Below are 25,396 nucleotides of genomic sequence, written 5' to 3'. Positions count from 1 at the left end.
CGTGTGTGTATATATATGTGTGTGTGTGTGTATATATATATATATATATATATATACACACTGCAAAGCTATAGTAACCAAAACAGCGTGTATTGGTATTAAAATAGACACAAAAACAAAGGAAACAGACTAAAGAATCCAGAAATGAATCCACATATTTACAGCTAACTGATTTTCAAGAAAGCTGTCAAGAACATACATTGAATAAAGGACACCCTCTTCATTAAATGGTGCCAGGGAAACTAGATATCCAAACACAGAAGAATAAAACTAGACCCTTATCTCTCATCACTTACAAAAATAAATTCAAAATCAATTAAAGACTTAAATTTAACAGCCACAACTATGAAACTACTAGAAGTAAACACAGGAGAAACGCTTGAGAACAAAGATTGTATGGCTAACACTTAAAAACTACAAGCAATAAAAACAGACAAATGGGATTATATTAAACTAAATACCTTCTGTATATCAAAGAAAGCAATCAACAGAGTGAAAAGACAACACCCCTCCCTTACACCATACACAAAAATTAACTCAAGATGGCTTAAAGACTTAAATGTAAAACCCATAACTATAATAACGCTGGAAGACAACCTAGGCAATACCATCCGGTACAAAGTGATGGGCAAAGTGTTCATGGTGAAGATGCCAAACGCAATTGCCACAAAAGCAAAAATTGACAAATGGGATCTAATTAAATGAAAGAGCTTCTGCACAGCAAAAGAAACTATCAAAAAATAAACAGACATTTCTCAAAAGAAGATATACAAATCACCAAGTTTATGAGAAAATATTCAACATCACTAATCATCACAGAAATGCAAATCAAAACCACAGTGAGATATCATCCCACACTTGTTAGAATGGCTATTATGAAAAAGACAAAGCACAACAAATGCTGGCAAGCATGTGAAGAAAAGAAAATTATTGTATGTTGTTGGTGGGAATGTAAATTAGTACAGCCATTATGAAAAAAAGTACAGAGATTTCTCAAAAAACTAAGAACAGATCTACCATATGATCCAGCAATCCCACTCCTGGGTATGTATCCAAAAAAAAGGATATCAGTGTATCAACGGGATATCTGTACCCCCATATTTACTGCAGCACTATTTACAATAGCCAAGATATGGAATCAAGCTAAGTGTCAATCAATGGATGAATGGATAAAGAAAATGGGAATATATGCACAATAGAATAGTATTCAGCCATAAAAAAGAATGAAATCCTGTCATTTTCAGCTAAATGGATGGAATTAAAGGTCATAATGTTAGGTGAACTAGGCCATGCACAGAAAGAAAGCTATTGCATGTTCTCACTTATATGAGCGGTTTATGCTCCTGGAAATCAAAGTGGGGGCCATGTTTCAAGTCAGTAGGGTCAGGGATAGAGACCGCAGTTATGGGCTTGTGTGCCCTGGAGCTATATAAAATTGATATCATGGAGATAAAGAGTAGAATGATAGTTACCAGAGGCTGGGAATAGGAAGTTGATTAATGGGTATAAAAAGAGGTTGATTAATGGGTATAAAAATATCTAATAGAAGGAATAAGATCTAGTGTTCATTATCACAGAAAGTGACTACAACAATATGTTGTATATTTCTTTTTTTTAATTTCAATAGTTTTTAGGGAGCAGGTGGTATTTGGTTACATGGAGAAGTTCCTTAGTGGTGATCTCTGAAATTTTGGCGTACCCATCACCAAAGCAGTTTACTCAGTGCATAGTCTTTTATTTCTCACCCCCTCCCACCTTCCCCCTGAGCCCCCAACATCCACTGTTTCATTCTTGTGCCTTTGCATCATCATAGCTTAGCTCCCACTTACGGGTGAGAACATGCAATGTTTGGTTTTCCATTCCTGAGTTACTTCATTTAGAATAATGGTCTCCAACTCCATCCAGGTTGCTATGAATGCCATTATTTCATTCCTTTTTAAGGCTAAGTAGTATTCTATTATATATATATATATATATATATATATATAACACATTTTCTTTATCCACTAATTGATTGATGGGCATTTGGGCTGGTTCTGTAGTTTTGCAACTGTGAATTTTGCTACTGTAAACATGTGTACAAAAATATCTTTTTCATATAATGACTTCTTTTCCTCTGGGTAGATACCTAGAAGTGGGATTGCTGGATCAAATGGTAGATGTACTTTTAGTTCTTTAAGGAATCTCCATCTCCATACTGCTTTCCATAGTGGTGGTACTAGCTTACATTCCCACCAGCAATGTAAAAGCGTTCTCTTTCGCCACGTCCGTGCCAACATCCATTTTTGCTTTTTTTGTTTTTTTTGTTTGTTTGTTTGTTTTTGTTTTTTTTGAGATGGAGTCTCGCTCTGTCACCCAGGCTGGAGTACAGTGGTGCGATATCAGCTCACTGCAACCTCTGCCTCCCGGGTTCAAGCAATTCTCCTGCCTCAGCCTCCTGAGTAGCTGGGATTACAGGTAACCGCCACCATGCCAGGCTAATTTTTGTATTTTCAGTAGAGACTGGGTTTCACCATGTTGGTCAGGCTGGTCTCAAACTCCTGACCTCCTGATCTGCCCACCTCACCTCCCAAAGTGCTGGGATTACACGCGTGAGCCACCATGCCCGGCCCTATTTTTGTTTATTTTACACGTGGTATTGCATTGTGGTTTTGATTTGCATTTCCCTGGTAATTAGCGATGTTGAGCATTTTTTCATATGTTTGTCGGCCATTTGTATATCTTCTTTTGAGAATTGTCTATTCATGTCCTTGGCACACTTTTTGATGGGATTATTTTTTTCTTGCTGATCAGAGTTCCCTGTAGATTCTGGACATTAGTCCTTTGTCAGATGCAGTTTGTGAAAATTTTCTCCCACTCTGTGGGTGATCTGTTTACTCTGCTGATTATTTCCTATGCTGTGCAGGAGGCTTTTACTTTAATTAAGTCCCATCTATTTATCTTTGTTTCTGTTGCATTTGCTTTTGGGTTCTTGGTCATGAACTGTTTGCCTAAGCCAATGTGTAGAAGGGTTTTCCAATGTTATCTTCTGAATTTTTATGGTTTCAGACCTTAGATTTAAGTCTTTGATCCATCTTGTGTTGATTTTTGTATAAGGTGAGAGATGAGGATCCATTTTTATTCTTTTACATGTGGCTTGTCAATTATCCCAGCACTATTTGTTGTATAGGGTGTACTTTCCCTACTTTGTTTTTGTTTACTTTGTTGAAGATCAGTTGGCTGTTAAGCATTTGGCTTTATTTCTAGGTTCCCTACTCTGTCCCATTGGTCACGTGCCTATTTTTATACCAGCACCATGCTGTTTTGGTGACTATAGCCTTGTAATATACTTTGAAGTTGGGTAATGTGATGCCTCTAGATTGGTTCTTTTTGCTTAGTTTTGCTTTGGCTATGCAGACTCTTTTTTAGTTCTAAATGAATTTTGGCATTTTTTTTCTAGTTCTATATAGAATGATGATGGTATATTGATAGGAATTGCATTGAATTTGTAGACTGATTTGGCAGTATGGTCATTTTCACAATATTGAGTCTACCCATCCATGAGCATGGAATGTGTTTCCATTTGTTTGTGTCATCTATGATTTCTTTCAACAGTGTTTTGTAGTTTTCCTTGTAGGGGTCTTTCGCCTCCTTGGTTAGGTATATTCCTAAGTATTTTATTTTTACAGCTATTATAAAAGGGTTTGATTTGATTCTCAGCCTGGTAGATGTTGGTGTATAGCACTGCTACTTATTTGTGTACATAGATTTTGTATCCTGATAAATAGATTTATTGTATATTTCTAAATAGCAATAAGATTTGAAATATTCCCAACACAAAGAAATGATCAATGTTTGAGATGATTAATATCCTAAAGACCCTGATTTGATCATTACACATTGCGTGCATGTACCAGAATCTCACATGGACCCCATAAATGTGTACAATTATTCTCAATCAAAAACTTTTTTTAAGAAACATGCAGGAATACATTGTACCTCTTCCTTGCTGTCTCTGGATATTGTCACATGAGGACTTGACATGCGGATTGTGGCAGCCTCTGTGACCAAGAGCAGAAGACAATAGCAGCATGGAAACCTCAAATGAAAAACCTAACATCTCAAGCTACTAATTTAGCCAACCTTGGCATCAGCTATCTCTGGTCTTAGTACATGAGGTGATAAGCCCCCACTGTTCAAGTTGGGTGGACATCAATTGCTGCAGAATAGAAGTTAATGAGGTTTCCTCCTCCTGGATCCCCTACTAGACCCTGACATACCCATTCAGTCACGGGCAGAAAGGGAAGCAAAGGGTAAGGAGACCTGGCTGGCTGTGCCAGATGCAGATTTTACCTGTCCTGCTTAAAACACTCAAAGCTCAATTGGTTAAACAAAAAAAGGAAAAACACAGTAAGGAGTATAACACTCCCCAGATGCAACTTAATCTAATACTCTATACTTTAAACTTTCTAAACATACATAGAAATCAGACCACTACTTCTGCAGAACATTTTACTGGTAAAAAGAACAGCCCACATGAGGGAAAACTGATTTGGTGGAAAGACAACAAAAACAAAACATGGGAAATAGGGAAGGTGATAACATGGGGGAGAGGTTTTGCTTGTGTTTCACCAGGAGAAAATCAGCTTCCTGTTTGGATACCCACTAGACATTTGAAGTTCTACAATCAACCCATCAGAGATGCAAATGAAAGTGGCTCCGCAGAGACAGAAAACCCACAATCGAGCATCATCGACTCACAGGGTGAACAAAATGGTGATATCAGAAGAACAGATGAAGTTACCATCCACCAAGAAAATGGCACATGTGGAGAGCCAGGGAGAGGAAGAGAAAGAAAAAGAGACAGAGATCAGAGACAGACACAGAAAGTGAGACTGGGGAGAGAGATAGTATAAAAGAGAGAGACTGTAAGAGAAGGGAGACAAAGAGATAAAAGGTACGAGTGAACAGGTGAGGAGAAAGACCGAAAACTATGAGAAACAGCAACTAAGACACAAAGGAGGTGGGAGACTGCCTGGGTGCTGCAGCACCCACACCGTACTCTTGCCCCCTGTCACTTGGGTTAAAACCACTGGAAATTCCACTATTGCAAATTTTGTATTAATCCTTGTATGTCTGTCCTTTCTATTGTTAGTTTACAGGTGTATCCAGCAGCTCCAGAGAGACAGCGACCAGCGAGAAGGGGCCATAATGATGGTGGCGGTTTTGTCAAAAAGAAAAGGGGGATATGCAGAGAAAAGAAAGAGAGATCAGACTGTTACTGTGTCTACATAGAAAGGGAAGACATAAGAGACTCCATTTTGAAAAAGATCTGTACTTTAAACAATTGCTTTGCTGAGATGTTCTTAATCTGCGGCTTTGCCCCAGCCAGTTTGACCCAACCACTTTGACCCAACCTGGAGCTCACAAAAACATGTGTTGTATGAAAACAAGGTTTAAGGGATGTAGGGCTGTGCAGGACGTGCCTTGTTAACAAAATGTTTACAAGCAGTAGACTTGGTAAAAGTCATGGCCATTCTCTTTTTTTTTTTTTTTTTTTTCTTTTTTTAAATTTAATTTTATTTTATTTTTATTGATCATTCTTGGGTGTTTCTCACAGAGGGGGATTTGGCAGGGTCATAGGACACTAGTGGAGGGAAGGTCAGCAGACAAACAAGTGAACAAAGGTCTCTGGTTTTCCTAGGCAGAGTGTTTGTGTCCCTGGGTACTTGAGATTAGGGAGTGGTGATGACTCTTAACGAGCATGCCGCCTTCAAGCATCTGTTTAACAAAGCACATCTTGCACCGCCCTTAATCCATTTAACCCTGAGTGGACACAGCACATGTTTCAGAGAGCACAGGGTTGGGGGTAAGGTCATAGATCAACAGGATCCCAAGGCAGAAGAATTTTTCTTAGTACAGAACAAAATGAAAAATCTCCCATGTCTACTTCTTTCTACACAGACACGGCAACCATCCGATTTCTCAATCTTTTCCCCACCTTGCCCCCCTTTCTACTCCAGAAAACCGCCATCGTCATCATGGCCCATTCTCAATGAGCTGTTGGGTACACCTCCCAGACGGGGTGGTGGCCGGGCAGAGGGGCTCCTCACTTCCCAGTAGGGGTGGCCGGGCAGAGGCGCTCCTCAGCTCCCTGACCAGGTGGCTGGCTAGGCGGGGGGCTGACCCCCCCCATCTCCCTCCTGGACGGGGCGGCTGGCTGGGCGTGGGGCTGACCCCCCCGCCTCCCTCCCAGATGGGGCGGCTGGCCGGGCGGGGGGCTGAGCCCCCCACCTCCCTCCCGGACGGGGCGGCTGGCCGGGCGGGGGGCTGAGCCCCCCACCTCCCTCCCGGACGGGACGGCTGGCCGGGCAGAGGGGCTCCTCACTTCCCAGTAGGGGTGGCTGGGCAGAGGCGCCCCTCAGCTCCCGGACCGGGTGGCTGGCCGGGCGGGGGGCTGACCCCCCCACCTCCTTCCCGGACGGGACGGCTGGCCGGGTGGGGGGCTGACCCCCCCACCTCCCTCCCGGATGGGGCAGCTGGCTGGGCAGAGGGGCTCCTGGCTGGGCAGAGGGGCTCCTCACTTCCCAGTAGGGGCGGCCGGGCAGAGGCGCCCCTCAGCTCCCGGACCGGGTGGCTGGCCGGGCGGGGGGCTGACCCCCCCACCTCCTTCCCGGACGGGGCGGCTGGCCGGGCGGGGGGCTGAGCCCCCCACCTCCCTCCCGGATGGGGCGGCTGGCCGGGAGGGGGCGCTGACCCCCCCCCACCTCCCTCCCGGATGGAGCGGCTGGCCGGGCGGGGGGCTGAGCCCCCCACCTCCCTCCCAGACGGGGCGGCTGGCCGGGCAGAGGGGCTCCTCACTTCCCAGTAGGGGCGGCCGGGCAGAGGTGCCCCTCAGCTCCCGGACCGGGTGGCTGGCCGGGCGGGGGGCTGAGACCCCCACCTCCCTCCTGGACGGGGCGGCTGGCCGGGCGGGGGGCTGAGCCCCCCACCTCCCTCCCGGACGGGGCGGCTGGCCGGGTGGGGGGCTGACCCCCCCACCTCCCTCCCAGACGGGGCGGCTGGCTGGGCAGAGGGGCTCCTGGCTGGGCAGAGGGGCTCCTCACTTCCCAGTAGGGGTGGCCGGGCAGAGGCACCCCTCACCTCCCGGACGGGGCGGCTGGCCGGGCGGGGGGCTGACCCCCACCTCCCTCCCAGACGGGGTGGCTGCCGGGCGGAGACGCTCCTCACTTCCCAGACGGGGTGGCAGCCAGGTGGAGGGGCTCCTTACTTCTCAGATGGGGCAGTTGCCAGGCGGAGGGTCTCCTCACTTCTCAGACGGGGCGGCCGGGCAGAGACGCTCCTCACCTCCCAGACGGGGTCGCGGCCGGGCCGAGGCGCTCCTCACATCCCAGACGGGGCGGCGGGGCAGAGGCGCTCCCCACATCTCAGACGATGGGCTGCCGGGCAGAGACGCTCCTCACTTCCTAGATGGGATGGTGGCCGGGACGAGGCGCTCCTCACTTCCCAGGTGGGATGGCGGCCGGGCAGAGACGCTCCTCACTTTCCAGACTGGGCAGCCAGGCAGAGGGGCTCCTCACATCCCAGACGATGGGCAGCCAGGCAGAGACGCTCCTCACTTCCCAGACGGGGTGGCGGCCGGGCAGAGGCTGCAATCTCCGCACTTTGGGGGGCCAAGGCAGGCGGCTGGGAGGTGAAGGTTGTACGGAGCCGAGATCACGCCACTGCACTCCAGCCTGGGCACCATTGAGCACTGAGTGAATGAGACTCCGTCTGCAATCCCGGCACCTCGGGAGGCCAAGGCTGGCGGATCACTCGCGGCTAAGGAGCTGGAGACCAGTCCGGCCAACACAGCGAAACCCCGTCCCCACCAAAAAAACACGAAAACCAGTCAGGCGTGGCAGCGCGCGCCTGCAATCGCAGGCACTCGGCAGGCTGAGGCAGGAGAATCAGGCAGGGAGGCTGCAGCCAGCCGAGATGGCAGCAGTACAGTCCACCTTTGGCCCGGCATGAGAGGGAGACCGTGGAAAGGAGAGGGAGAGGGAGACGGGAGAGGGAGAGGGAGAGGGAGAGGGAGAGGGAGATGGGAGAGGGAGAGGGAGACGGGAGAGGGAGATGGGAGAGGGAGAGGGAGACGGGAGAGGGAGAGGGAGACGGGAGCCATTCTCTAGTCTCAATAAACCAGGGGCACAATGCACTGCGGACAGCTGCAAGGACTTCTGCCCTTGAATGCTGGGTATTGTCCAGGGTTTCTCCCCATGTGATAGTCTGAAATATGGCCTCATGGGATGAGAAAGACCTGACGGTCCCCCAGCCCGACACCCGTAAAAGTCTCTGCTGAGGTGGATTAGTCAGTGGAAAGCCTCTTGCAGTTGAGAGAGAGGAAGGCCACTGTCTCCTGCCTGTCCCTGGGAACTGAATGTCTTGGTATAAAACCCGATTGTACATTTGTTCAATTCTGAGATGGGAAAAGAACCGCCCTAAGGTGGGAGGCAAGACATGTTTACGGCAATGCTGCCTTGTTATTCTTTACTCCACTGAGATGTTTGGGTGGAGAGAAACATAAATCTGGCTTACGTACACGTCCAGTGATAGTACCTTCCCTTGAACTTCATTATGACATAGATTCTATTGCTCACATGTTTATTGCTGACCTTCTCCTTATTATCACCCTGCCCTCCTATTACATTCCTTTTTGCTGAAATAATGAAGATAATAATCAATAAAAACTGAGGGAACTCAGAGACCAGTGCCAGTGCAGGTCCTTGGTATGCTATGCGCCAGTCCCCTGGGCCCACTGTTGTTTCTCTATACTTTGTCTCTGTGTCTTATTTCTTTTTTGTCTCTCATCCCACCTGGCTAGAAATACCCACAGGTGTGGAGGAGCAGGCCACCCATTCATTATGAGATTACAGGCATGAATAACCCCACCTGGCCACCTAACTCACTCTTGAGAGGCCAGAAGTGATGCTGGAACTTTCTTCCTCTGTGGGTTAAAAAGGGAAAATTAGGGAGAACACAAGGCATGAGAGATGCAGCGATGGATATGTCTATATGGAGCTTCTGTCTGCATCCAGTAGAAAATGCATTTGTAGGCACCAGGTTTAAGAGCGAAAACCTGGAGTCTTGTCTGTTAGCATTCTCCTTCCCCACAAACCTGAGAGGGAATACGTTTTGCTCCAGCACACCCGGATGTAGGAAATGTCACATTCCTATTTCTGTAACTTCAGTTAAATCTGCTCTGAGTCCCTGGATGCCTGGCAGGTGGAGAATTCAATCTTGTTGTTACCAGCATTCCTTTCACTTCTCCATGGGCTTATGTAAGAATTCTGGGCTTACACACTGTTGGAAAGCCAAGTAGGAACTACATCCCCCGAACTCTCCGTTCTTCCAGCTGCTCATGATCCATCAGCCTTTTTTGGGCTATCTTGCTATAACAAGACCCTCCTCACAGCATCATTCCACTGACCCACAGGCTCAGCCCCAGGGACCCACACTATAAGAGGTCTCCACTATGCCTAGGAACTCACAGAAACCTTCTCTTCATCTTGGCTTCCTCTGATATCCAGCCACTCCCCCACTTCTCACCTTAAACACAGATGGCAGCTCCTTCCCATCGTTCCAAACCTTGGGGATTTTCCAGCCAAATTCTCCTCAGACACCAAAGCTTCACCCGTCCTCTTCAGGGAGATGATGCAAGGGCATCTGAGATCTTTGGAAGCCCAATTCTGGCCTCTCTTTGGGGTGGGCTGAGAGTGGGAACTATACTCTCTTTTCCAAGTGCCATGTTTATCTTGTTCATCATAATATTATCTCCAATGCGTGGCACATAGTAGGCACTACAGACTGACACATAGTAGGTGCTATTAGTGTCTGTATAATGGGACTCTTGAGGTTGAAGCTATTAGCAGAAACCTGCCAAGCAAAAGGATGGAAAACCGACCACCAAAAAAAAAAAAAAAATGAAAACAATCGTGGCTTTGAGCTCTAAACACACAAGGCACCAGCCCAAGTTTGGGCAATTTTAATACAACAGCCATTTTGCCTCCAAACAAACTGGCACTGGAAACCTCCCTCTGCCTCTTAAAGAGAACCAGTTTCTCTTTCTCTAAGTGGGCAGCATTTCTCCCCAGTGGCAGTACCCAGCCCACTGCCACCAGCAAAGGACTGCAGCCAGGAGCCAAGAGCTTGATAGTTTAAAGAATATATTTTATCGGGAAAAACAAAGTAACATCCACATAAATCTGGAACTACCACCACTTTCCAGAGGCCGAATCCCATTTGTGGAGTCTCTTGTATCTCAAGCACCTTGCAGTCAGCTCAACTACATACTTTTGGGATTCATTGCAGAGAAGAGTGAAGGTTATCTGCAAAATAAAGGAACCAGGGCTCAGAATTCCCAGAGCAATCCATGACAGGGGAGGTGAGTAGAAAAGGGAAGGGTGAAGTCAAAGGAGAGAAGTCAATGAGGTGGCCAACACCAAGCAAGGATCATGGGACCCTCTCTATGGCCCCACATCTCAAATGAAGTCAACAAAACCCATCAATGCTTGGTGTAAGTGTTGTATGCTCCCAGAAATGAAAGCAGGGGCCACATTTCAGGTGAGTAGGGTCGGGGGTAGAGGCAGCAGTCATGGACTTGTGGGCCTTGGAGGATGGGATGATTCTGAGACATTGAATCCCTACACTGATCTCAGTAGAAATCTCAGGTAGGGCTTCAGCATTCGTGGACCAAGGACTCTGCAGGCCTGAGAGCAACAGCCTTGGTGCATGTCCCAGCTCCATCAATCTCAACTGGGGCTTTGAACAAGTTACTTATTTTTTTAACTAACGTTATTTTAATTGACAAATCATAATTGTACACATTTATGTGATGTTTTGATATGTGTATACAATGCGGGATGATTAGATCCAACTAATTAACCTGTCCATCCCCTAATTTACTGACAATTTTTATGATGAGACATTTGAAATGTACCCTCTTAGTTATTTTGAAAGATACATTATTATTGACTATAGTCATGCTGCTGTGCTATAGATTTCAAAGCATATAATCCAGCAACCCAACTTCTGGGTATAGACAAAAAAAATCGAAATCAATATGTCGAAGGGATCCCTATGTTCCTATGTTCACTGCAGCACTATTCACAATACCCAAGATATAGAATCAACCTAAGTGTCCATCAGTGGATGAAAGGATAAAGAAAATGTACTATATACACACAATGGAATACTATTAACCCTTAAAAAAGAAAGAAATCCTGTCATTTTCAACAACATAGTGAACTTGAAAGACATTCTGTTAAGTGAAATAAGCCAGGCACAGAAAGACAAATACTGCATGATTTTACTTATATGTGGAATCTAAAGAAGTTGAACTCACAGAAATAGAGAGTAGGACAGTGGTTATCAGGGGCTGGGGTGGAGGAAAGGTAGGGGATAGGAGACACTGGTCAAAGGGTACAAAGTTTCCAATAGGAAGAATAAGTTTTGAACAAGCTAAACTCCTCTGAAAGCTCAGTTGCTCATCTGTAGAGCAGGGACACATCATTAACCTTCTAAGGATGTTGCTGTGAGAGTAAGAGATGATGTTCAGCACAATACCTAATGCACAGTCAGGTCTCCTTAAGCTTGAACCTGCATCGCCATGACCTCTACATCTCAGGACAGAAAGGCTCACAGCCAGTGTCTCAGTTCCCAGTGAAAAGTGGATCCCAGACCAGGCTGAACAGTAGGATCCCTAGGGGATACCCCACCCTACTGAGTCAGAATCACCAGAGGTAGAGCCTGGGTATGTATGTACGTGTGTGTGTGTGTGTGTGTGTGTGTGTGTGTATATGTATGTATATATGTATGTATAAGAGACAGGGTCTTGCTCTGCAGTCCAGGCTGGAGTGCAGTGTCACAATCATAGTTCACTGCAGCCTCAAATTACTCCTGGCCTCAAGCTATCCTCCCACCTCAGCCTTCAGAGTAGCTGAGACTACAGGCACATGCCACCAAGCCCGGATACTTTTTTTTCTTTCTTTCTTTTTGGAGAGAGTCTCACTCTGTTGCCCAGACTGGAGTGCAATGGTGCAATCTTGGCTCACTGCAACCTCTGTCTCCCAGGTTCAAGTGATTCTCGTGCCTCAGCCTCCTGAGTAGCTAGGATTACAGGCATGCACCACCACACCAGGCTAATTTTGCTTTTTTCATTGTTGTTTCTTGTTTGTTTTTCACAAATAGGACTTCTTCTTTGCCACTGTTTTAAGTCTGAACTTTAAACGATTCTTGAACTGGTGGTTCATATCCATCAGCTCATTCAACTTTAGCATGTGTCTCGTCCCTAGTGGGTTTTCCAGAACTACTACCGTCACCACGAAGCTCCATGCCTTTCAAACCCAGGGTTCTCCAGCATTTTTACTTTTCTAATGAAGACATCATGGAGAGGATAAATTGGCAAGCCTTTTCTACATCTTTTCCAATGTTGTCTGGAATCAATTTATTGACCACTTCTTTCAAGTCATTTGTCTGCACCTCTCAAGTCATGATTTCCATCATCATCTTCTGGATTTGGCAGACTGTTAGTTTTGAGCATAAGGGGTCTTCAGTATCTGATTGTTGTGTTTTTTAGTAAAACCAACACAAAACAGATGAAAGAAGTAACCATCGGTAGTCTTGACATCAACATGAGCTTCAATCATTGTTGAACATTTTTCAAAAATGGAACATATTTTGTCACAGGAAAGACCCATGCCATAGAAGTTAGTCAGGCAGTTTTTGCCCTGAACATCTTCAGTAATCAGCTTGAATTTTCTAAATGCAACTTCATCATTCTGCACATCAGCAAGACTCACTTCAAACACAAGACCCTTGAGACCATCAGATGCAATTTGGGTTCCTTGGGTCCTGGTGACCAAGTCTTTCCAATATTTCTTATATTGAACATAGCAGGTGCTTTCACATCATACTGATCTTTCTTAGAAAATGGATCAACTATTTTCTTCTTAACTCCCTTTTTGCCACCTTTCATAAGGCACTTGTTCTTAACAACCGCCATGGTGCTGCTCAGAGTACCAAAAGGCTAAATTTTATATTTTTAGTAGAGACGGGGTTTCACCATGTTGGCCAAGCTGGTCTTGAACTCCTGATGTCAGGTGATCTGCCCGCCTCAACCTCCCAAAGTGCTGGGATTACAGGTGTGAGCCACTGCACCCAGCTGATATTTATTTTTTCTTTTTTTGTAGAGACAGGGTCTTGCCATGTTGCCAAGGCTGGCCTGGAACTCCTGGCCTCAAGCAATCCTCCCACCACAGCCTCCCAAAGCACTGGGAATTCAGGTGTGAGCCACCATGCCCAGCCTGGAATCTATTTTTAAAGCCAATCAAGTGTTGAATAAAATTGCAACTTGGGCTGTTTTTTCTTTGCATTTTTTACATTTCAATGGTTTTTAATATATTCAGAGATATACATAAACATTACCAGTCAATTTTAGAACATTTCATGACCTCAAAAAGAAACCTCAGACTCTTTAGCTAACACTCCCTATCCTCCCATGCCCCTACCAGCCCTAAGCAACCACTAATCGACTTCCTATTTCTATAGATTTCCATCTGAATGAAATCATGTAGAATGTGATCTTTCATCTCTTTGAAGGTTCATCCACGCTGTAGCGTATGTACTTTCCTCCTTTTTGTGATCAAATAATATTCCACCATGTGGGTAGACAACAATCGGTGTATCTCTTCATCTGGTGATGGGCATTTGGATTTTAGCAAAGTCCATTTAGAAAGCTCAATGCTTTGGGCTTCCACTTGCTTTGCTGCCTCTGTCCTCAGAAGGAGGCTTCATCCTTCCATGTAACCAGCAAATCCTTTATGCAGAGATGTACACAACACACTCCTCTCCTTGGCTATGACACCTTGAAAGGCTCCTCTTGGTGGCCCCTGGTGCTCATTTCAGAGTAGTTCAAATTAAGGTGATCAGCTTTCATGCCAATCACTCTACAAATCACTCCTATTATGACCAATTTTTCTAAATGCTTTATTGAATTATTACTTAAAGAAATGTGCACATAGAAGTCAACACAGTACTTTTCTTACAAACTGAACATATTGCCCAGGCGCAGTGGCTCATGCCTGTCATCCCAGCACTTTGGGAGGCCGAGGTTAGCAGATTGCTTGAGCCCAGGAGCTTGAGACCAGCCTGGGCAACATAATGAGGCCCTCCTCTCTACAAAAAATAAATAAATACAAAAATTAGGCAACAGTGATGGCACATGACTGTAGTTCCAGCTACTCAGGAGGGCTGAGGTGGGAGGGCTGCTTGAGCCCAGGAGGCAGAGGCTGCAGTGAGCCATGACGGTGCCACTTGCTCCAGCCTGGGTGACAGAGCAAGATCCTGCCTCAAAACAACAACAACAACAACAAAACCTGAACATCTCCATATTTCCGACACTCAATTCAAGAAACAAAATATTACAGCCCCTTCCAGGATATTCCTGGGGTCTCTTCCATCTCTACTTACCCCTGACTACAAACAGCCTCCACTTATTTCACCTGACATTGTACTTTATGAAAGCAGCAGTTCTCAGATGGGGCTATTTTGCCCCCTGGGGACATTAGGCAATATCTGGGGACACTGGGGTTTGTCTCTACTTGGGGGGAGTTGTGTTACTGCATCCAGTGAGTCCAGGGATCCAGGGATGCTGTTCAACATCCTAAAATGCACAGGGAACCCCCACACATAGAACAGAGAAATTGCAGAGCCAAAATGTCAGCAGTGTCACAGCTGACACCCTGACATACACACAATCACACAGTATCTGCTCTTTCGTGCTCAGGATCTCTTTCATTCTACTCATCTCATAGGAAACAGAAATGTCATTTGGAGGTAGGTAGAGTCCAAAACAAAGAAGATCCAGAGTTTTTTTTTTAATCAGCCTGGTGCCTTTAGAGCTAGGATTTAGTTTCCATTCTTTCTGTCTAATTTTCAAGTGATTTTTCTTCAAATGGCATCTGCTGGGCTCAAGACCCGGAGATCCCCACAAAGCTGAGATTCACATGGGAATTTTGTACACACCTACACAGGTATACACTGCCATTTACATGCAGACATCCACCCACAGATACACACATCCGGAGACCAAGACAGAAAGCAAACTCCAGCATAAAAGCATGGTTCCCCGAACAGGAGAAATGCACCATTCACTCCAGGGAGGTACCTATTTGTTTAATTCAGCCTCTGATAGGCAGGCTGTTGCCAAGCCCAGCTCTGAAAGTCTTCCCCTCTAGGAAAGAGAGATGGACTTTTTTCTTTACTCAAGAATATAGATCTAAAAAAAAAACACTTCTGCATCTCAAAGCAGGCTCTACCTCCTGAGCTACACATATTGATCAGCATTTTATTGTCAATTTTCTTTTATTTGAACTGGAGAAAAATATAACCTAATTATGTTCTTACTGACACTTTGGAATCAGTTACACTAAATCCAATTCTCTGGGTTCTCATGCTTAATGTGTTTAATTTGGGGGACAATAAAGCAAAAGCATTGGTCGTGTTTTAATATAATTAGTACAGGATATATCTAAGGGGTTCAAGTATCACTGTGGCAAGAAGCTCATTCTGCAGTAAAAGGGAGATTCTGCCACTAGGATTGAGTTAGGGTGGTTCATGGCTGCACCGTTTCATCAATGTCTCTTCAAGGGTCCATGGAATGTGGAATGGGAAAGACTGAAATATTCCAAGTCTTGGCTAAGCTTCTCTTAAGGGGTGTTAGGAGCTGATAAAATAACCTGGTCTTTATAGACATCCCACACTGTAGTTCTCTAAGCTACAGATTCTCAGATTTTTCTATTTTATAAACCAGTAAAAATATTTTTTTAATTTGAGAACCAACATAAAGTTGCAATTTTTTTTTCTTTTTGGTAAGAAGGAACTTTTTTAAACTACCAGTTTCACACACACACACACACACACACACACACACAGAGAGAGAAATTCCAACATGATTGGTCAGAATAGGTGAGGTTTTGCTGCAATAACAAACAACTTCTAAATCTTGGTAACTTCAAACATCAGAAGTTGTTTTTCTCACTCATGCTACATCTGCAGGGAGGCATGGGGTGCTCTGTTTTCCATCAAACTTGCCCCTAAGACTAAGACTAAGGCTAATGGGGGTTGCATTACCTCGAGTATCACCAAGCAGGGAACAGAGGGAGAAGAATGGTAGAGAGTCTTGTACTAAGAATTAAATGCCCCAGGCTAGAAGTCTCACACTGCACCTCTGCCCCCAGCCTCTTGGCCAGTACTAGCCACATCCCCTCCCCCACCACAGGGCAATGCATGAAGACAGGAGAATTGGATACATTACAAATTTCTACCCCATGGCATTTCATAAAAGAGAAAAAATGCAAATACAAAAATGTTTTAATAGAATAGAATATATACATTTTTAGAATACAGAACAATCCTCCAAAAAGGACAGCTGGTGGTCTTTCACCAATGGACACATTTCTGTGACATTTTCTCTGTTTTTCCATTTTATACCTGACCTATGAACATTTTATACAGATGGTCCAAAGAACACCATTTGGGGACCACTGCTCTAATCAGGTGACGAAAACAGCCCCAAGAACAGAGCACAGTCTCTTTAGCAAAGACCCAGCAGGGCCAGGGTGACCATGTTCTCACCATCAATGTGCAGATATCCACCTGCAGCATCCTCACATCCCAACATCAAACAGTGGCTCTTTATAGCTTGATTCTAATGTCCTTTGATCTTCATAATCATTGTAAAGCTCTCTGGCCCCAAGATCTAACATCGCCACTCTAGCTACATCCTGCAACTCTTCATCTCTCCTGCCTCCTCATCCCTCTAGACTTCTCTTCACAACCTCATGTTTCCTTCTTGCTTTACCTTCCTGCTCAGCCTGGAACTTATAGTCACCTTCTTCTTGTAATGTGCTCCTAAACTCTTTCTTCCCTGCTTTCAACCACACCCACCTGGAAATTTTCCATACCCCATTGATGACTTGCCTTGCAACTGCCCAAGGGCTGCTGAATGATACTGGAAAGAATCACAACATGGATCTGGTAGTTCCGCTAAATAATCTCACCATCCAACTCTAGGGTAGACTTCACTTCTGTTCAGCAATATTTTTAAGCATCACAAATAAATTCCGAACCATATTTGCTATAACAATTGACTTTAAACCTCTTCCATATCTCAAAGCCCCCCAAACCCATCCCTAGGGGTTTCAGAGCCCAGAGTTGAGTTCTCTCAACTCACTTCCATCTCACCCCTAGATCACTGTATCTTGACCCTCTTCCTCTGCCTTTCCCATCTTATAAGGAGAAGCATCCTTCTCCTTTCCCAAGCTACCTTCTCCACTTGTGCCTCATTTGAGACCTCCCTTTATCACCCGTTTCCTTGGAAATCCCATGACTCACCACCTTCACTTGTCATTTCACTCATAAATATTTTGCACCATGTATGTGCCAGGCATTTAACATATAATCATGCTTAAGTCTCCACATGCTAACAAGAAAAACCTTGATTATCCCTGCTATGCCCTCAAGTCATTACCCTCCCCGCTCCTTTCCTGTGTTCCCAAACTTTGTTGATCTTCATCAATCCCTCTGATGCAGATGGCTCCGAAGTTTGCACCCTATTAGGTTGGTGCAAAAGTAATTGCGGATTTTGCCATTAAACGTAATGGCAAAAATAGCAATTATTTTTGTACCAGCCTAGTATCTTTTCTCCTTCTACCAAACTTTGTCCCTGAGCCATCTCATCACCTATAACTACCTCCTCCATGCAGTTGATTCCCAGATCTGTATTATTCTACTGAAAATCCATTCCCCAACTTTCTCAGCTAGAATAACAGAAGCCCAGTTAGAATTCATGATACCAGTTTCCCACCACCACCACCGTCGCCCTGCCATTGTTAGCAAAACCATCTCTTGAGTGGAGCTCAAAGATTTGTAATCTCCCACTCCCCAGAAAGATAACTTCAGACTCAGCCTAGAAGTAAAGATCCTCCAGATATGGCCTCAACTACCCTCCAACCCATGTCCCCAGTGCATCCCTTTGATGCCCACTTCGGTGGAGTTAAAATGGAGTGAGTGTTTTTCTTTTCACATACTCCTGGTGTTCTTCCACAAATACAATTTTCACCTCTTGAATATTTTCAAGGATTCTCTATGCTACACACAGTGAAATCCAAACTCCCCATCAGGACCCCAGTCTTCCCAAATGCTCTTTACACTTTTCCACCTCCATGCTTTTCCTTGGATCATCCTCTTCTCTAATATAACCTTGTGTATTACTCTAGATTCTCCAGAGAAAGAGCAGAGAGATAGAGGTAGAGCTATACACATAGAGAGAGACAGATTGTTTTGTTGTAAGGGATGGCTCACATGGTTATGGAGGCTAAGGAGTCCAGGAGTCTGCAGCCAGCAAGCTGGAGACCCAGGACAGCCAATGATATAGTTCCAACTCGAGTCCACATCTAAAGTCAGGACAAGATTGATGACCCAGCTCAAATATAATCAGGTAAAAAGAGCAAATTCTCTGTGACTCTACCTTTTTGTTTTGTTCAGGTCTTCAGTGGATTGGATGAGGCTCACCCATATTGGGGAGGACAATCTGCTTTATTCAGTCTACCAATTAAACGTTATCCTCATCCAGAATACCTCAGAGACACACCCGGAATAGTGTGTAGCCAAATATCTGGGCACCCCACAACCCAGTCAAATTGATACATAACACTAACCATCATGTCTTGCTTCTACTCTCTCCCCATTACTGCATGTCCAAATCCTTCCCTTATTTCAAGGCTTAGTTCAAATGTTACCTCTTAACTAAGCCTTCCCTGCAAACCCCAAATATTAATAGAATTTGTTTCTCCCTTCTCTGATATCTCAGAATACATTGTGTGTTTCTCTTTTACTGTATTTATTACAAACTCCCTTATAAATCAAGACAATGATTCCCAGACAAATTATCAGAAGAGTATAAAAGAAGTCTTCTTTGAGTGTGAAATATCTCATGGAATATAGCACATGGCCTCTTCATGAAGAAACTACTGGGAGAGAAGAAGACAAGCTGGAAGAGGCCAGGGAAAGGGGGTTAGTACAAAACACAATGAGGCTGGGCTCATACAGTGGCTCACCTGTAATCCCAGCACTTTGGGAGGCCAAGGCCGGCAGATCATGAGGTCAGGAGATCGAGACCATCCTGGCTAACATAGTGAAACCCCATCTGTACTAAAAATACAAAAAAGTTAGCCAGGCATGGAGGCAGGCACCTGTAGTCCCATCTACTCGGGAGGCTGAGGCAGGAAAATGGTGTGAACCCGGGAGGCAGAGCTTGCAGTGAGCCGAGATTGCACCACTGCACTCAAGAAGCCTGGGTGACAGAACAAGACTCCATCTCAAAAAAAAAAAAAAAAAAAGAAAGCACAATGAAATGTCAGTGGATGGGTGCCTATAATTTCTAAGGGAAATAGAATATAATCCAAGAATTTTATAGCCAGCTAAATTACTGCCCAATCAAAATAGGCAAAAGACACTATCACATGTTCAAGAACTTAAAGAATACAGTATTTCTGAGCTCTTTAAAAAAGAAGTCTTCATAATAAAATTTAGTCAGCCAAGAAATTACAAAATAAGCAACTTGTGAATTGAATGACCATGATAAAAGGCTAGTGATGAGAGGTGAATCCATTTAAAAATAGGACTATTATTGCAGAACAGAAAGAAAAGGTGGTCAACCTTAACAACATAAAACAACCTAGAAATAACTAGTTTCCAGAGGTAAAGGGAGGGACTATAGGAAGTAGAAGTGCTAATGCCCTTTATTAAGCCAATTAATCAGGTCTAAAATTGAAACGTGGTTTCAAATATATAACTTCTTTTTTATTTTCCTCCCTAACTACCTGAGGATCAACCACCATAATGAATGACACAGCAACTATTGGGACCAGGAAGTTCATGACCAATCGACCGCTCCAGAGGAAACAAATGGTCAACAATGTCCTTCACCCCAGGAAGGCAACAAAATGTACAAGACCACAATGGGTGTCATCTTCATATTAATAGTTGGACTCAGAACCTATTTTGGTGGTGGTTAAACAATGGGCTTTGGCATCTTATCTGGTTCTTTGAATTATGCAAAGAAAAATGAACTCAAACATAGACTTGCAAGACACGGCTGGCATGAGAAGAAGATGACCTCAAGAAAACAGCAAAAGGAATGCGAGGGCAGAATGAAGTCAAGAGACTGCAAAGGCCAATGTCAGTGCTGGCAGAAAGCAAAAGGAGTAAAGATTTTGCAATGACTTTATTTGCAGTGACTGTACAAATTTTTCATGAGATGATCAATCAACTGTAAAGACTTTTACATATATATAATACATCTTAATATTTTTCATCACCTTTGATTTCTTAGATGTTCTAGAAACTGATTTTTAGTGAGGAAAAACTACATTTATCTGAGTTGACCAGTTCGTTCAGTTTCACTTCCATTTCTTTTTCTTCTGATAAATTTACACAGCATTCAATTTGCTACTTCTTGTTTTTAAAATCTCATTTTGTGTGATCAGAAGTATCTGTTCATGTCTCTAGCCATCTTTGTGCATAGCAAGGAATGCTGTTCACTTAATATTATGGAGGTTTATTTCTTGGGGTCATGAGATTTGGGGTGATTTCTCTCCCTTTTTGTACTTTTCGGTATTAATTTTTTTGAGACAATGTCACCAATGTCCTTCATATTAATATTTGGACTCAGAACCCATTTTGGTGGTGGTCAAACAATCGTCACCCACATTGGAGTGCAGTGGTACGATCTCAGCTCACCAAACCTCTGCTTCCCAGGCTTAAGCGATTCTCCTGCCTCAGCCTCCCCCGTAGCTGGGATTACAGGAACGCACCACTACTGCCTGGCTAATTCTTATATTTTTAGTAGAGATGGGGTTTCACCTTGTTGGCCAGGACGGTCTTGAACTCCTGACCTCAAATGATCCACCCGCCTTGGCCTCCCAAAGTGCTAGGATTACAGGCATGAGCCACTATGCCCAGCCTTTTCTGTATTAAATTTTTTAAAACACAACATTTAAAATAATCAAGTCATTCTTTTTGAATCTACTTTGTATTATAGGTATCCAAATACTCACCTATTCTCTCTCACATGATGACAAACTTGTTGAAATGTCATTTCATTTTGTGGCTCCAGCCCCAGGGATTCTGACTCTGATTCTAAAGGGTCTGCATGCAGAGTGAGCAAGCCGCCTGGATGATTCTCTTACAGGTGTTTTAAGGGCAGGAGTTTGAGACACCCTGATGCAAAAGAACGAACCCTCAAGGAAGGTGGCTGTACATGTATTTTCCTTCCTAGCACAGGAAATGACAGAGAGATTATCCAATCAGTACCACTCATAGCACCTGATTTTATGTGTATGAGGAATTCAGAAATGGTTTGATCAAGGTTGAAGACCTAAAAAGAGGCTTTTCTCTTGGACACCAAGTCCCCATCTCATGCGTGGTTAAGTTAGTAGAAACTGAGGATGATGCTTCTTCCTCCAGCATTGGTATCCCATGGTTTTTGTTCAGTAGATGAAGTACCTCCATCCCACAACACCCCCAAGCTCAATCCCAGTTTCCTCACATACACTTTTTTTTTTTTTTTTTGAGACAGAGTCTTGCTCTGTCACCCAGGCTGGAATGCAGTGCATTGGTGCAACCTCAGCTCACTGCAACCTCCACCTCCCAGGTTCAAGCGATTCTCCTGCCTCAGCCTCCTGAGTAGCTGGGATTACAGACATGCACCATCATGCCTGGCGAATTTTTGTATTTTTAGCAGAGATGAGGCTTTATCATGTTGTCCAGGCTTGTCTCAAACTCTCGGCCTCAAGTGATCCGCCCACCTCAGCCTCCCAAGTGCTAAGATTACAGGTGTGAGCCACCGTGCCCAGCCTCCTCGCTTACACTTTTACAGAAGATCTGATCATACCCACTCCGCAGAAGTCAGAATGGCCCCCATGTGGTGTTGAACGGGAGTGAAAATTTGAGTTCCATCAACTGATGGTGACACAGAAACATTTCCCCCAAAATGCTTTTGGCAGCTCTGCTGATCCATAACCTGGCTCCATTTCAGGGCAAGAACTCCACTTAAGCTGCACTGGCTTCCACTAGAGTAAATCACATTAACTCATGGAAAACACAACTGAAGGGCAAAAAGATTCTTTTTAAAATGATTTTTGTCTCTCACTTACCAACACACGCTGGCCTCCCTATTGCCTGACTCCATTCAACACCTGTTCCACTGAGCACCCACTGAAAGCTCAGCTCATGAGCTGAGATGACCCAGACATCAAGGAGTTTACAATCCAGGGGAAGAACAGACCTGAATACAAGTGATGACAATACAAGACGGAGTCAAAGAGCCCAACTTGAAGTTTCAGCAGAATAGCACCAAAGACTAGTTCCCAACCCAGCTCCCAGAGCCAGCCAGAGCCAGAGCCAGGCTGGCTGCATGAGATCAGCTGGGAGCTTTTGCAAACATAGGTCCTAGCTGAGCCCCTAATCATCACACTGGGAGTCACTGGGAGTGAGCTCCAGGAACTGGTTTATTTAATAAGCACCCACACACACATGATTCTGATGTTCCTAAGGGTTGTAGAAACATGGAACTATAGAAAACACTAAAAAAAAAAAAGGCACTAAAAGAAACCTATAAATATTCACTAGCATCCCAGGCATCATGAGGACTCTCCAAGTGCACTATTTACAATACTTAGAATAACCTGGAAGGGAAGCATTCATTCATGACGATGGGCTTTATTGGGATCAGAGCCAGCCCTGGGAATGCTTCAACCTGTGCTGAAGGTCACCCCCTCCTCCCCACAGGAGGGGGCTAACATTAAGGAGCAGGGCCCAGATGGGAAATGGAGTGTCCTTTTATTATGAGACCACAGTGAGAGACTTTTTTTTTTCCACAGTGTCATTCTTGCCACCCAGGCTGGTGTGCAGTGGTGCAATCTCAGCTCACTGCAACTTCCGCCTCCTGGGTTCAAGCGATTCTCCTGTCTCAGCCTCCTGAGTAGCTGCAACTACAGGTGCCCGCCACCATGCCTGGCTCATTTTTGTATTTTTAATAGAGACAGGGTTTCACTATGTTGGTCAGGATGGTCTTGATCTCTTGACCTCATGATCCACCTACCTTGGCTTCCCAAAGTGCTGGGATTACAGGTGTGAGCCACCACGCCTAGCCTGAGACTTTCAAGTAAAGCCACAATGGACCACAGAGCTTAGACATCAGGGCTAACATGGAATCTCTGTCATTAAATCTTGAGCTCTTATTATCTTTGCTCAAAGAAAAAAATAATCACAATTGACATTTTGAGGACAAGACATCTGAATGTAAACTTGATCTTAGAGGATATTAAGGAATTGCTGGTAATTTGATTAGGTATGACAATGATCATATAAAGAATGCCCTCATGTTTTTAGAGGGAAAGTAAATTACGTAGGGGTGAATATCATGATGCAATTACATAACTACTGTAAACAATTTTTTAAATACTTCAGAAAAAAATGGAGTAAATATTGCACACTTTAATAGTTTTTAAACCTATGTGATGGGTATATGGTAGCTCATTAAACTAGTCTACTTTTATGTATATTGAAAATGTTTCATAATAATAATAATAATAAAAACCTTGGCCAGGCACAGCAGCTCATGCCTGTAATTCCAGCACTTTGGGAGGCCGAGGTGGATGGAGGACTGCTTGAGCCCAGGAGTTTGAGACCAGCCTAGGCAACATGGTGAAACCTCATCTCTACAAAAAATAGACAAATTAGTCAGGCATGGTGGTGTGCACCTGCAGTCCCAGCTACTCAGGAGGCTGAGGTGGGAGTATCATCTGAGCCCAGAAGGTCAAGGCTGCAGTGAGCCAAGGTCATGCCACTGCACTCCAGCCTGGGTGACAGACCCTGTCTCAAACAAACAAACAAGCAAACCAAAACCCTCTTGATCCCATTTCCCAAAAAAATGATTTTTTTTGAGATCTTACCATCTCCTGGCTTGGTGCAGAGTACAGGAAATCAAGACAAAGTACAGCACACAAGGAATAAGGAGGGAGGGAAGCGTGGGGGAGGCTGACACTGTGGACTCTCCCAGCTCAGTCGACCCATGCACCTTGCTTCATGGAAGAAAGGAATGGAAGATGAATCATGCCTTTCACACACAGTGACCTTCCTCACTAGTAAATGTGCCTCCAGAAGTGTCCAAGAACTCAGTGCCAGAGCCAGGCTGGCTGCATGAGAATCACCTGTGAGCTTTTGCAAACATAGGCCCCTACTGGGTCCAGATGTATTCATCTCTTGGAGAGGAGGAGAGAGGCAGAACAAAGAAAAGGATGGGAAGAAACCAGCCCTGTGCACAGGAGGATCCTGGGATTCCTCCTGCACGTTTAGTGCAATGCAGCCTATTTTACAAGGTCACAGAAGCTCAGAGAGGTAAACCTGCCCAGGTTCTCATAGTTTGTAACTGGCAAAACCTGCCCAAATCTCTGTCTAGAGATATTTCCACTTGCTTCAACTCTGGAGCTGTCTTAGTTGTAAAGATGACAGATTCCACTCATCATTCACTTTTGTTTGCTGATATTGCCTAAGGTCCCTTGTGAATATTTAGGTCAGGGCTGTTTTTTTGAGTTTTTTGTTTGTTTGTTTCTTGGTTTTTTTACAAAGCAATCTTGTGGAAAGAACCCAAAGTGGCTCCGCCATTTAAGACCCTGTAAACAGGGAGACCAGAGTCTGGAGTCCTGGTCTGGTTTCCACACCTTCCTTAGACTTCCCTGTGTGTAAAATCCAACAACAATCTTTGACAAATTGCCTCCCCTAGGGGAGAGATGGAGGAAGTGTTAACTTTGCTTTTTTTTTTTTTTTTTTTTCAGACAAAGCCTCGCTCTGTCACCCAGGCTGGAGTGGCGCCATCTCAGCTCACTGCAACCTCTGCCTCCTGAGCTCAAATAATTCTTGTGCCTCGGCCTCCTGAGCTGCTGGGACTACAGGTAGATGACACCACACCTGGCTAATTTTTGTATTTTTAGTAGAGATGGAACTTCACATATTGGCCAGGCTGGTATCGAACTCCTGGCCTCAAATGATCCACCCCCCTCAGCCTCTCAAAGTGCTAGGACTACAGGCATGAGCCACCATGCCCAACCACTTTGCTATTTTTTTTTAATAGACATCTTGGAGGTCCAGCATGAGTTCACAGCTTAGGAAACATCACAGGCAAAGAAGAACACTTTGCATTCAAATAGCAGAATGTTTTCATTTTCAAAGAGCTCTCATCTGCCATCTAATCTTGTCTTCCTAGCAGTCCTGGGAGAGAAGCAGATGTGGTTTCCAATCCCACTTTCCAGAAGAG

General features: G+C 44.6%; 1 protein-coding gene and 2 pseudogenes across 4 annotated transcripts in view; 1 reads left to right on the top strand and 2 right to left on the bottom strand.

Annotated features, from left to right (window-relative positions):
- LOC129397435 (small ribosomal subunit protein eS24-like) overlaps nt 1-20,415 on the top strand; it is a 121,309-nt pseudogene extending 100,894 nt beyond the window's left edge.
- Nucleotides 1-25,396, bottom strand: part of LOC117974324 (uncharacterized) — a 136,496-nt gene that overhangs the window by 94,380 nt on the left and 16,720 nt on the right. The window contains exon 3 of one of the 4 annotated variants that reach the window (XR_008624860.2): nt 20,954-21,354. The exons of the other annotated variants lie outside the window; for them this stretch is intronic. The gene's annotated coding sequence lies outside the window, so the exon portion shown is untranslated. Of the gene's footprint in view, nt 1-20,953; nt 21,355-25,396 lie in introns of those variants that run through there. 4 annotated transcript variants of the gene reach the window in all.
- On the bottom strand, nt 10,374-18,375 carry LOC129397433 (small ribosomal subunit protein eS1-like; annotated as a pseudogene).

Source organism: Pan paniscus, chromosome 2, assembly GCF_029289425.2.
Source record: "Pan paniscus chromosome 2, NHGRI_mPanPan1-v2.0_pri, whole genome shotgun sequence".
Taxonomy (NCBI): Eukaryota; Metazoa; Chordata; class Mammalia; order Primates; family Hominidae; genus Pan; species Pan paniscus.
This window is presented reverse-complemented; position numbering and strand designations above follow the sequence as displayed.